This window comes from Cyprinodon variegatus, unplaced genomic scaffold (genome assembly GCF_000732505.1).
Source record: "Cyprinodon variegatus isolate N-32 unplaced genomic scaffold, C_variegatus-1.0 Scaffold34, whole genome shotgun sequence".
NCBI lineage: Eukaryota > Metazoa > Chordata > Actinopteri > Cyprinodontiformes > Cyprinodontidae > Cyprinodon > Cyprinodon variegatus.
The window spans coordinates 1,100,188-1,114,652 of record NW_015150487.1 but is presented as its reverse complement, the minus strand read 5'-3'; the positions used below and the strand labels follow the sequence as shown (position 1 = coordinate 1,114,652).

The following is a 14,465-nucleotide window of genomic DNA, read 5'->3' as shown; positions in this document are numbered from 1 at the left end:
ATAATAAATACTCTGGCAGTGGGCTGCCATTGTGCAGAACCTGTGGATCAACAGAGGCTTAAGGTTCTTGCCCAGGGACCCAGGGTTCAGGCTGTGGGGATCCGATCGGATACTTGCAACCTTCTTAGAACGCAAGCACTCCTCTAACCAGTAGGTCACCACTCTCCATTTTATGACTATTCTAACCTTCTTTTGCTAAAGGTGGCCTGCCCTGAAACTGCCTAGTACCAGCTGAATTAACCCCTTCTTACCAGTGTCAATGTACTTTAATGCATTCCTCAGAAATTGTAATTTTTTTAAAGCTTTGATCCCATTTAATATTTCTGCATCAGAGTTATTCACCTTTATCTGCTGCTATTTTAAAAGGACACCTTGAATACATTAAGCCTTAAGATTCAGATACCTCAGAGACTCTTGATCGTACTCGAAAAACCCCTTTTCCTCTTTTTTTTTGGTTGCTTGTATTTACTTGTGCTTATTTAGTGTTGAGAGTGTTCTGCATCATGATTCACTCCATCCATCCTGCACATAGAACGTTACTCAGACAGGTGGCTGAGGAGCATCCAGAGCAAGTCCACCAGGCTCAGAAACAGTTTCTACTCTGAAGCCAAACCATTTGCATTCTTATTTAGTGCACAAATATGTTGGTGAACATCTAAAAGCCTTCAACAAACATACAGGCTGTTTATCAATATTCATACCACAAACCCCACTTTGCAATGCAACTAAGGCCATCAAAAACAGATAACTTTAACTATAGCACACAAGCTTGCAATGTATTTATGTCAAAATAAATGCTACATTTGCACGCAGCAACCTTTGTACAGATGAAAATATGGTAGTTCTCACAGACAACTGATTTGGCCCCATGCCAAATTTTTATAAACCCCAAGGTAACGCATGTTAGAGATGCATGCTCACAACCGACTATAGTTAACCATTTCCATGGATAATTTAGCCAGAATGCAAAATGAAACATTTGCTACACACAGTTCCTGCAGGCAAGGAGCATCCCACTCCAACATATTTTTGATAATACTGATTGTTCAGATGTGACATGCCAACTAGAATGACATTAATCGCTTAAATTTTGCTGCAAAACTTCAGCATTAATTTAATCACATTATAGAATATTTTCCTTTTTTTTCTTTTAGGAAAAATGCTTTTCACTTTTTCCTTAAAAAAAACAAAAAAAAAACACCCATATGTAACTCTAATTATTACCCTTGAGATATGCAGAATATAGAAGGTTATTTTGGTGATCTTTAGCAACATCCCTGACCCTTTTTATTGAAACAGATTTAAAGAAGCATTGTTGGACAGGCTTTGACGATTAATTGATTTGGTGACTCAAATTTCATGTTTTTTTCAAAAAACGGCAAGTCAGTTTATCACTTATTTTTTCCTAGATGTCTTCTCATAACTGATAACAAATAGTGGTTGTTTAATATCACTAGCTGCAAAGATACAGTAATTATACTGTTATTTTTCTTACAAGCGTGTTTAACAGGTTCAATGATTAAGTTTTTAAAAATTAAAGCATGTCCTTTGTTTTTTCATTAATAAAACTTAAGGTAGAAAATGCAAATAAAGAGAAAAATATTAATTGTATTTGGTTGGGGGGAAAAATACAGGATTATAATATTTGAAAATAGTGCAATCAAAGTCCCATATCGAAAAATAATACTCAAATCTGAATGTTGGGCTGTAAGATGTGAGTATTATTTTCCAATATGGGAATATGATTGCCTATTGAATTGTGTTTTTATGTGACAATGCATCATATTCAATGCAAACTAAATACTCTTAAGAAAAAAAATATCTGAAAAGGCTCCCCTCTCTCTTTAGTAAAACAAGTCCTCTAAAACGATATTTAAAGTGCAAAATGTGTGTTGTTGTTATTTTGGCTAATCATTCTAATGGAGCAAACATATTTTGGGAGAAAAAAAATATGCCAGACACTCCAAACTGTATCTCTAATTATCAAAAAAAATAAATAAAATGTAAAAAAAAAAAAAAAAAAAAAAAAAAAAAAGGTAATTACAGTATTGAACCTTCTTTATGTTAATTTATAATATAAATCAAACAGATTTTTTTTTCAAAATTATGAAAATTTCCCTTTGTGATCAAGTCGCATGCAATGACTTTTCTTTCGTACACTTATAAGCAGGTCTCTAGGCTGCCATGCAACAACAGTGGTCACGCCTTGAGTGTTGCCAGCCAGCTAGCCTCATGCTGGGAAAAGGATTCAGCCAATCAAGCTACCAGGCTGTAACTGTAAAAACACACAAAGCTGATTAATTACTAGTGTACAAAATCTAAACTCAAAATGTAAAAACTTTTTTTTCCTTTCCTAAAAAACTCCTGAAACAATCTTTTTTTGATGGAGTTAAGTTAAAAAGGATCCACTGTTAGCATGATGGGGGCTTTGCCCCCTACTTATTTTTCATGTGTGAAAGTGAGTGTGTGTTGTCACTGCTGCTCTAGCTCAGATTAGAAGCTAGTCTCCGGGTCACGTAACTGACCTGACAGCAGTGTCACATCACCAATGTGTTGTGCCATCTGTTTACCTGTTAAAATGTATTTTTGCCTCCCAAAAATCTCAAGCCTTTTTACCTCTTTTTCCTTCTTTTCCCATAAGCGTTATAAGCACCAAAATGTTAACATTCTTTTTAGGTTTAATGCTCTTTTTCTATCTACTAGTTATAAAATATGTTTACGCAGATAAGAGAAATACCTGCACAATTACTTAATCATCAGAATAATCAATAGAACCAACATGTTGTGGTGGAAGATGCTAATGTGTGACTATGGTCAAATAAAACTGACAATAAATATGCAATGAGAGTTTGTAATAAAACTTCTCAAAAAGACTCTCATGAGCCAGACTCATAATGCTTTGTTAAAAAAGCTCAATAGCATGAGACTACTGTGAATGGCTAAAAGTTGGTAACAATAACAATGCAGCATTTTTATCAAATGGTTTATTTACTTTTCAGTGGCTCCAATTATAGTTGTAAAATCTGGTCTCATGAAGCCGACAACATTTTGCAGGCTTGAGGTAGATCCCTAATAGTTTTTACTATCTTTACACTCCATATTAAGTGTAAACCTTCTCACATCAGACTACGTCTAACAGTAGTTAGTTTGAGGTTAGCCTTTTGATGCTTTTCCTATTTTGTCTCTTTTTATGCGTTCTTCTCCCCCAAAAAATAAAAATAATAATATAAACACTTATTTGACAATTCATTTGGAGAGTAAGGGCCAATTTATGCTTCTGATGCATAGCCTCTGCAATCATCAAATCTGTCTCTGTGTGCGACCACGCCCCCCGCGCAGAGGTTTTTCAACCGTCGTCAAGCACCTTAAAGAAATCCTGACTACGCGTCAGACGGTCGCGAACCTGCGCGGAAGTGTGCAGACAAAAAGTAGCCGTGATTGGTCCTTGATATGCCTTTCCAGCGGTCTGTGTGGTCGTCCTCCTCGATTCGGTATCGGGGCGCGCCATTTTTAAAAACAGAGGAACATATACAATGGATAACTATGACGAAAGGTTAATCGAGGAGGTTCATAGGTACAACCACTTGTATGATGCCTTATATGAAGATGCCAAGGTTTCTGCCAAAACGCTCTTGTGACTATCCGCCAAAGTTCTTGCAAGTTCCCGAATAGGCTCCCCCTTGCGCCTTGGCTGGAAACTGCTGTGCGTCCCTAGAAATTCGACAGTGCAGAAGCCTACCAGCAAAAATGGTTCGCAACCAGACCCAAGCCACATTTGATGTGTGCGGATGCAGAAGTATAATCTGCATTTAATGCTACCTGGAAATTTGAAATACGAAGTTGCAAGTTATGAAACTACTGATCACCCCATCACGATGATTTTCAATATTAAAGACATGTAAATAAAAATGTACATCTTATGTAAGTTCAGTTCTCCCTGGGAAATTTAGCTAACCTCCCTTTCTCCCTTTTTTTTTTTAACGTTACTTCAAAAAAGAAAGACATTTGCGCCTCTATCACCAAAAGAGCTTTTTTTATCTAGTGTTAGGTGTTTCTGGTGATCACTTGTTTTTACAGACTAAATAGTCATTAAATTCTTCTCATTTATATCTAAGAAATTAAATAAACTGAACACCTCCAACTGCCTATATGGATGCAGATGCATGTTAATCATTTTCAATACCGCACACACATGCAAATGGAGGCACTTATTATATAAACAGCCCAGAAACAACACAAGACATATTTAGACCAAGTGAACAAAAATGCAAAAAAAGGAGAGGAAACGACGAAGAGTATTGTGTTTCTGACTTTAAGAGGGTAGAATCAACATACAAGTTCAGGGTGGGAAAAGCCTGGTCCTCTAAACCAGAAACGGTGCTTACACCATGGGGATGGATTGCTATTTATAGCAATAGATTTTTTATTCAAGAAGCCTCTGTTATGCTTTTTCTGATGCTTGTGCAGCCTCCCTCTAACCTTCCATCTACTCTCTGTTCCTGCACACGGTGTTCCATAAATAAAAGGTGCAAACAATTGGAGGGGAGGGGGTATCATGCAGAACTTTCCATGTGCTTTATGTAAGCTGTTTCCAACCTGCAGGTGCCACTTCTTCCCTCCCTCCTTAAAGTGAGAGTGATGCAGAGCAGCGCCTACTTCTTGGTGACTCTCCACCCCACCAGACCACCCCCGCCCTCCCCACACAGAGAAGGAGGAAGGGAATTCCGTATTACCTCATCATTTGCTTCAGTAAAAACAATAACTTTGTCTGTACCGTTTTATTAAGCATGACTTATGAAGTGAATACAAACTTCATTCAAAACAAAACCAACTACTAAGTATTAAATAATGTAAAAGGAATGGAACAGCCCAGCCTAAATGAGTTATATAGAAAAAATGGTCAAAGGGGTGTGGGAAACTATTTTCCAGCTACTCTATGATTTTAGCAAGGTTACATTAACCTTTCAAATTAATATTTTATAGCAAAAACAAAATAATGCATTTTAAGTAATTACAATAGTGAAAAGACAAGTAAAGAAACGTAATCATACACCAAACAAATAAAGCTCAAAGACTAATACATAAATACAACATAACCTCAAATCCTCAATCCAAAAACATGCTTTTACAAGGTTTACCTCAGCATGTAGACACACAAATGAAGGAACTCCATTTTCTGAATCGAGTGAAAAGAGATTCAAGACACTTCAGGTCTGCCACTATCTTTAGCTCACTGTACTTTTTTTCCATCCTCACGCCTGATGCAGTCTCTTCCCTCCTAGAGGTTCCATCACCACTGCTTTTTTTTAATTAGTTTTATGAAAACGTGTTTTGGATTCCCCAAGCAAAACAGCCATAAAGAGAAAACGTTGCTCGTAAACTAGCCCCCTCTTTGCCTACCACTCTAATGCTATCATGCGCACACTTTGTACCGCTCCCTGCTCCACAAACCCTCCCTTTCGTGCAGATTCTCACTCTCTCTCCTACACATCTTGTTTGCTCTCTGCTTCTGTAACAGTATAATTGCAATGACGGCCAAAGCAGTGCATACAAGAAGCCCAGCTGTTAAAAGGGCTGCTTGGAACAACTAGCACATCACTTGATTCAACAGCACTTCTCTGTAATGACTGATTGCATTAAATTTTATTTTTCAATAACTGCAGGTCAGGGTTTGGTATTATTCTGTAAAAAACAAAAAAAAAAGAAAAAAAAAAGAAAAAAACTCGTCACCCAGTCTGCGGGCACACTAGGCGCCATTCATCACTCCATTTTTCTGAAGCGTCTATCATCATCTGGAGCCTGAGTCTGGACAAACTGAATAAGCTTCAAGTACTGACAGCTGCTGGTGAAACTCTAGCACTGCTGCAGTGTTGGAAATAAAAAGCATATAAAGGGGAGTAATGTTTGAAGGGAAGAAAAAAAAAATTAAACCACCTCATTAGCAAAGAAAAACCTTATTCCCCCAAGACTACATGTTCTCCCTGCAGTGACTTTACTGCAAACGTCAGCTGAAAGATGCTGTGGGAGGGGCATATAAAAGTTCAGCGACAAAAACTATTTTAACAGCAACTTAAAAAGCTCTGGAGCTGGGATCTGGCATATACAAGTCTGATTGGGAAAGGTTTAAACTGAATTATGTGGCCAGCTAAGGTTTTTGTCCAGCTTAAAATTTCTTTTTTGTTTTGTGTTTGAGAAGTGAACTTGCTGTTTTTTGACAACAAAAACAGTAGATGTAGATTTCTAAGTCAGGAACATTGGGATCTTGAAATTTAATTCATAATAATAATTTATAACAATGGAACCCATATAATAAAACTTAGAATCAATTAATCTTCATTATATATCTAACTATAAGGCAAAGGTGCAAATGAATGAACTACTGTCCCCATCATGATTAAAAGAAACGAGTTAAGGGAGAAAAAGTTTGGGAAATACAACTAATTCAATTATTGCGATAAACATTTTTAAATTTCTTTATAACATGCAGTCATAATCACTTATTATTTTGTTGTAATAATAAACAAAGCAGTATAGCTCATCAAGTAAAAACTCTCTTCCCAGAAAAAGGAAGCTACAGCATAACCAATGTTACTATCTTTATACCAATATATACACAGTTTTAGTAATTTCTAGGGAAGCACCGAAATGAAAATTCTCGGCCGAAACAAAAAAAATTAACGTGAAAAACCGAAAGAAGTCATTATGTCAAATATTAAAATTACAGCATTTTTGGCCCTGATGTGTACTAATCTACTTAAACAAACTCATATTGTTTTAAACTCAAGGCATTTCTATCAATATAAATTATTCAATAACAAAAGTACCGAAATATTTATTTACCATTGACATTTTAGTAAGTCCTTCACATTAGCAGGATCACTAGGAAACTTTCTTGCTTTTTCAAACACGTCCACCAAGTGGCCATGTTCGATGGCAGTTGCCTTTTCTGTCGTATTCTTCCCATATTAAGAATGGTGATGGGGATGTTTGGATTTCTGTCGCAATTATGTGCAACTGCCCTGAGCATGCAGTGAGACCAATGTGCAGCGTTTAAACTCGCAATCCATCAGTCAAATCATCCGACGCACCAACAGCTCCGGCAAGATCCGCTCTGCAACCTGTGCTCTCGTGCTTCAGAGATTTACTTAGCGCGCTCGACAAAGTCTCTGAATGTTTGGATGAGCTGTTTGCTTGCAATCTTTTTTTCCCCTGTGCTGGATGTGCCGTTTGTCGAACATTACAAGTTCCGGCCTTGTTGTTTAATGTCTTTCGGCCTAAACTTCACTTTCCACTCATTTTTAGCCAAAAATATATACGGTGGCCGAATTTTCGGTGCATGCCTAATAATTTCAGTTATCTATGGCAACAGTCCCCTGCGCATTAAATTACCCCCTGTGAAATAAAATTACCCTGAAAGCATGACAGTTTTTGTTTTCTAACAGGTCTTCTGCTCTAAATGCTTCTCCAGACAGTTTGGCACCTTAAGCACAAATGAGAAAACCTTCTGTTTACCTTCCAGAGTGTCTGTCTACTTTAAGAGAGAGGTTTAAATTTACAGTCTGTTTTTGCTCATATAAAGAGAGTAGAGAAGTTTTCTATGCTCACATGGTGAATTTCCCTAGGCTAAATCAGGACAGCATTAGCATCAATGGTAAGTGCTGTCTTCTAACTATAGTGCAATTTATGAATCCTGCAGAACTTAAACAGACAAAGCAAAGCAAGAATGTTTCCCTCAGATGTTTCAAACTGCTTTTCTATTAAAACAAACCACTTGATGACTTAGCAATCCTAGCATGACCTGGACAAATTTGTCGCAGGGTGACCACATGACCAGGATAAAGGGCACTAATGCCATCTAATGCCTAAAAAGTCCAGCTGCTTCTGAACTTGATCCACCTGGTTATTTCTTTTACCACACTGTTGCAGTAGATATGGAAATATCCCAAAGAGAACGGCAAGCTCTACAAGAACAGACTGACAAAGATACAAAGGCTGGGGTTTGCCTGATTAGTTCACTTAACACTGGGGGGGGAAAAAACATGTACTTCACTAGAATAGAATGTATGTCATGCAGTTATTACAATGTAAATAACACCCCCTACAATAAACCACTTTTAAGATATGATTCCACACACTAAGCAAAATCTTCCGAAATGTTGGAATAAACATGTACACATTTTCTTTTCTTATTCATCAGAGAAATGTCCACTCATTTATCACCGACCCTTAAGTGAATGAGACATGCTCAATCTTTGGCCAGACTTTATGCTGTCAGAGCCTTTCTGCTCTGATCAATAATCTGAATTAAAAAAAAGATGGACACGGAAAGCAAAGTGGAAAAAAAAAAAACACTAAAATGGTAAATTCAATAGGAGTAGAGAGAACGTGATGGAGGGAAACAAATAAGAATGGAGATGAACAGAATCAGGAGTGGTTGAGGGAAGAGACTCAGCAGCAACAGCACCAGGCTTGGTGCTTTGGCAGAGATCTATAAATAGCTCTTCAAATCTCTCTAGAAAAAGACTCTCTTCTACTTATGGTGCTGTATACACAGATTCAGAGACAGAAGCAGATATGGACACCATGTTGACAAACTGATTACATCAAACATGGTTAAAGTCAATTGTTTTAACACTGGGACTCTATGAAACATAATAGAAACCCTGGCACTTCTTATTTAATATGTAGAAAATACAAAAACAGATGCTTGCAAAACAAGTTTTGCATTTACTAACCAAAATGAACACATTGAATTGAGCAAGGAAATTGTTTTAGGTTTATTTCTTGTCATTTTTTTCAAGCAGAAAAAGGTACTAAATAAAGAGCGACAAGCTGCAGGATACAAAGGGGAAAAATATGTTGTCAGAGAAGCAGATTATTTTCACTCTCTTACTGGTGGCCTTAGCAACAGTAGATTGTAGATTCAATGACTCACCTCTATTGGATCTTACTATAGAATATTCTTATCTCAATATCTTTAGACAAAGACAAAGCTTTGTTTCAGATGTGGCCTTTCATATATACTCTATCAATAACATATTGAGATAAATATATCACCATCCGGCTTAAGAATAAAGATATTTTTCTCCATAATTGCAAGCCCTAAGCTAGACCTATTTTAAATGTATTAATTTATGTTTGTGCGTTACTGAATTATTCGCTACAATATAATTCCAGTGGACGAATCCACCAATCTTCTAAAAGCATGTGCTTTAGTGTAACCAGTTTAGTTCATAAAGGCAGCTTATGATATTGTTTATTAATTGCTTTGAAAACAGCAATCACATATGCAAGTCAATGTACAAGGTAGCTTAACAATCATACACACCGGTTCTCTATACCGTCACTAGACTGGATTTTTAATTGGGGCGCAGAAAAAGTTTTTTTAAAGGCACCTAATCCTTGATTTTTTTATGCTTGCACACATTATGGTCAGACACAAGTCAGGAGCGTCCAGTAAATTGCATACAGATGCATCTGATGCTTCTGCTGCTCCTGTGTTCAATGCCAGAGTGGCTTTGCTACATTTGTGGTGATAAGCTGGTAAAAAAGTAGGTTTAATTTTTATTTATTTTAAGCGAGTAGGTACACCTGAAAACATAATCTGGGCAGTCAGTTTATCCAGATTAGGATCCTGCGTTAAAGTATTATTTTGCTCTCGGAGCTGCTCAGATCCCCACATACCGGCGGTGCATTTTCATTGGGAATTGGAGGGTTTCCACTACCGTTAGCACCGCTGGAAGTAGCGTTTTTCCAGGTATGTGGTACAAACTGCAGACACTTGAATAATAAAAGGGAACCAAAAACACACACACATATATATATATATATATATATATATATATATATATATATATATTCATATATTTTTTTTTTAGATTTTTACGGCACTAGTTTTTTCGACAATAGACTGACAGGAAAGCGGGTAAGAGAGAGGGGGAGAGACATGCAGCAAAGGACCACGGGTCAGATTGGAACCTGGGTTGGCGGCGTTGAGGACAAAGGACTCGTACATGGGTCTTGCGCGCTAATAGCTGCTTCATCTGCACAAATCCGCCCCAAAAAAACCCAATAAAATAACATTTTAAGTTGATTTAGGCATTAACACTAGAAGTCCCTGAGAAGTCCAGTTCTCCTGCAAGCCCCCCTCCCCTCTTCAAGTTTGTGTATTCACTCTACCTTGCTAACTGTCTCTATTGTAATGCAAATAACCTCTGATATGACCAGCCCTTCTACATGAGGCTGGATAAAGGCTGAAACAAACTGGCATCAGAACAAGAGCATGCTCCAAACACTTTTCATTACCTGCCCCTGCAACATCAGACCTTTTTGCAGGAATATCTTGATAAGTCATATCTAAATATTTTATTTAGGGCAAACCTATTGAACAACAAGATATCATACGGGTCCTAGTTCATGAGCTGAGAACAGGTTATAACAATGCCTTTCCAACAAGGCAAAGCAGAGCCTGTTTATATTATCCATTTACCACCAGACTCATTTAATAAACTGTTTCAGAGGAGGGATCATAGCGCTATGCTTGAGCAGTGCTGTGTCTGTCTCCCTGCCAGCTCTCAGATCAGCTTCTCTGATAGGTTGATGTGATGCTTCGAGCAGCAAAAGTTACATTTTTCCAAATCCAGCAGATGCTGCTTGTGAAGCACATCACACGCCTCTGATGCTCAGAATCTTATGAGGCGCGCTTCGGCTGCTCAGATGTGTCAAGATGCGCTGCTCCTGCTGCTCTTGATGCGCTGCAGGATCTTTTGATGCACATCAACCATTGACTTTGCATGTAAAACGGCTACTTCTGCTGCTTCAATTGCGTGTGGTGTGAACGTAGCATAAGACATCAACTTATTTGGTGCATTAAAAAATGGTGTTGAAGTAGAACTAACTTATCTAGACCAGAGTCAGCCTTTCAAAAAAATTTTAATAGAAAGAAAGTTCCAGGGAAGCACAAACTTACGAAAACTGGCCTTTTATCTCAGTGATTTAAATCACAAAACAAAGAACAGATTTTCATGGAAATTTCAGAAACAAATGTTCCATTGCCAATTTTTAGAATCACATGACTTGAAAATGCAAATAACAAATAAGAGACAACTTTCCCAGAACAGATGGTTGAATCACAGCTCTGAAAGCCTGCACTGTGATTCCATCTAATTATTACAGCAATCTGGCTATTTTAAGCTTAACAGTCAAAAACTAGGCCTAAGGCCAAGATACAAAGAGCCATGACATTTTTAATCATAAATGTGTGTTTTACAAACTGTAAATCCTTTATTAATTAAAAAATTGAATCAAGTGGGACAGAGAAACTTGGAAAGGTGTTGAATTGTGTATGACTTAAACTGATATAGGATGTAAACGGATATGCAAAGAGAACTTTGTGAGTCTTTCAAGTTAAACAAAAACACCTCACCAGCAGCTACAGTTTTGCCTAAAAAAGAAAATGACGACAATAAACCTACCTCCCTTACAGCCCAAGGAAAATGCAAAATTATTTTTCTGTGACTTTGTTGTTCCACTTAAGATGTTACTGAGCGTATAACGGACATGTTTCTACTGTGTTACATGCACAGTAGAAATCTGACAACTGGGAAAACAGAATAATTGTTATTTTCAGATCTAGAGAGTTTATACAGAAATAAGATTTTCAAGAAACACGTTCAAGCCTGCTATCAAATTTCATCCTTGCTGGGTGCATGTTCAGAGTAAGGGCTGGTCCAAGAAAGTAGTGCTTACAGAATTTATGGACAAACAGCAGAGGGAAGATTTCAAGATATCACGGTTCATCCCACAACTCCACTGGGGTTTTCTTTGATTCCTATGAGACTGAAGAGGAGATTCTAAACGCAGTCTATACGCAGGGGACAGTATTGCGGAAGGGGACAATGGACCAGTCCACAGCTTGGCCGCGCCTCCCTTTAACAATGTAGATTAAACAGTGAGGAGAACCCTCACTGACCTCTTCCAATCCAATATGATTTTTATAGCATTTTAAAATAAACTCAAAATAAGAACTAATATAATTTCCAGTTAATAAAATAGGTACATGGAAATAAAGCAAACGTAACAGCAATATATGAAACAATACCCAACTAAGTGTTAGAAGCTCCAAAGAAAATAGCACAGATAGGTGCAAGCCAAAAGAATTGACAGACTGCTGGGTGTCAAAACATCTTTAGTAAGACCAAGCAAAAGTCTGTTACCTCCAATTTAAGCCTTTTTTTTGTTGTTGCCATAATGCGGATGACTGAGAATTTCCATTTCCATTCGTGTCTTTATGTAACCTTCCTCACTTTTTGTGGTTTATTCAGCACTATTTTGTACAGCAATAAATGAAACCACGTGACGTTTATTGTGACATCAGTGCTTTCAGTGGAAAAAATGAGTGATAGCTAAATAGGATTCTCCAAAATCTCTTCAGTACAATAGCATGTATTTACAACAGTTTTAGCCAAATATAGAAATCCCTTTTTTGAAGCAAAGGGAAAATAAACTAGCCATGATGTGGAGCTGGTAGGTTAGGTGAAAACTAGAGACGAATCAGGGTTTAGGAATGAGTAACTCTAATTTAATGCATTTTAATGCTCTTTTAATGCTTTTAGAAATAAATCTAATGCTATTAACAGGTACCCATGACTTCGTTCCCACGCCATCTCTCTATCAGTTTGGGGGTCCTTAGCCTGGAAAACGTTAAAGAGCCCTGTCTTAGAGAAATAATATATTCCTTAAAGTATATGAGAGCAAATTAATATATATATATATATATATATATATATATCCTTCGTCATCTTTAATGTTGATAGGTTGCAGTCATGTCCTGAATTCCTCGTTTTCCAGCCACTTTAGTTGAAATTTGCATTTTCCCATTCTCTAGCTTTTTCTCCGCCTCAAACTTGTTTTCCGTACATACGTCTTTAAGATCAAGCAGTGATCCAATCAGCCAATGGCTGAAACAAATAATCCAGTTAGAACTGGGTGTTTGGGGATCAATCCATTTTACTAGGCTGATACATAAAGCATGGTATCATGGGGATAGGGAATGTTGAGAAGTCACCAAGCCTTCTAAAACCGTTTTCCCACTGAAAACCAGGGTTTTCCAAAACCAGGTTGACCAGCGAACGTTCGGCTTTTTGCACTTTTCCAATTTGACAGAAAAGCCAAATCTGATCGCCTGCTGTCAACAATGCAACAGAAATCAGTGATGTAAATAACAGAGAGAAACGTGGACAGGAGCTAGAGCATAGTCAGTATTCTGCATTTCACTCCTTTATCTGTCCGAATCTCTCATCAGTGCCGCACCGTGTTTAGAATGTAAACTAAGTTGTTTGGGCTTGTTAGATCAGCAGCGTCTGGCGCGGTTTGTTGACGTCTGTACGTTGCGTTCAAAGGTGTCAAGTAATTTAGCTGATCAACCCGGGTCAACCCAACGAAACACGCCGATCAGAGCCACGGGTCGCTTGCCGAGTCGTTTGACTGGATAGACACGCATCGGTGAGCTGTTCCCACTGCCACTAAAAGATAATTATTCCTGAGTTTAAACTGGTTTTTCAGCCAGTTTCAAAGGGTTATTAAAGACAACATGCCAATGGGGAGGAGGAACGAGGATCTACAGCCCCCAGGGGGAAGAGAAAGTTTACTGAAAAATGGTGCTTTCAGGAAGACTGTTTTGCAAGAGACTGACTTATTTATGACAATGCTGAGCTAATGATCTGCTCTGTGTGCAGCAAATATGCAAAAGAAAACAGACATGATTAATTTGTCGCTGGCTGTCAGTCTATGAAACAGGAGAGCGTCCATGAACTTAAACGCAGTAAATGCCAAATTGCTGGATGTTCATGCCTCAGGCTCAGTCGAATCAACCCATACTACAGCAACTGTGAGAGTGCATTGATGACAACATCAACACGGCCACACGAAGAGGGTAATATTATTTTGCACCGCCCATGCAACTGTAAGAAAAGCTATGCTTTTATTTATGGACAATATAACAAATTAAAATTGTCTTCTGTTTTTTTTAATGGTTTTATTTATGGAGACACTATCAAATAAAAGTATTTTGCACTTTTTTGAATGACATTTAATTAAATTCTAAATCACAACTTTATTCAACGAAACTACATGAAATTTTACGGTAACTTTGCAAACTTTGTTTGCATTTAACATGATGCCTTAGAGTAGAGGTCTTTCACAGGGGGTCCAGGGAGGTACTGCATGAATCAGACACCTTTTTTGACTTAGCAGACTAAAAAACAACCACAAGGCAAAAAAATGCAAGTACAGTAACACACCCACCACCTATTTTACCCTCCACCCATTTCACCCACCACCCAGATAACCCTAGATAAAAAATTATCCGTCAGGGATTAGGAAAATTGGCATAATTGTATGCCATGCGCACAGTGTAAATGTGGCTATCATATGTACAGTGATGCAGGTCATACATTAAAAATTGT

The 14,465-nt window shown here is 37.7% G+C and overlaps 1 protein-coding gene across 13 annotated transcripts in view; it reads right to left on the bottom strand.

Moving 5' to 3' along the window:
- r3hdm2 (R3H domain containing 2) overlaps positions 1 to 14,465 on the bottom strand; it is a 58,121-nt gene that overhangs the window by 42,060 nt on the left and 1,596 nt on the right. The window contains exon 1 of one of the 13 annotated variants that reach the window (XM_015402923.1): positions 5,139 to 5,341. The exons of the other annotated variants lie outside the window; for them this stretch is intronic. The gene's annotated coding sequence lies outside the window, so the exon portion shown is untranslated. Of the gene's footprint in view, positions 1 to 5,138; positions 5,342 to 14,465 lie in introns of those variants that run through there. 13 annotated transcript variants of the gene reach the window in all.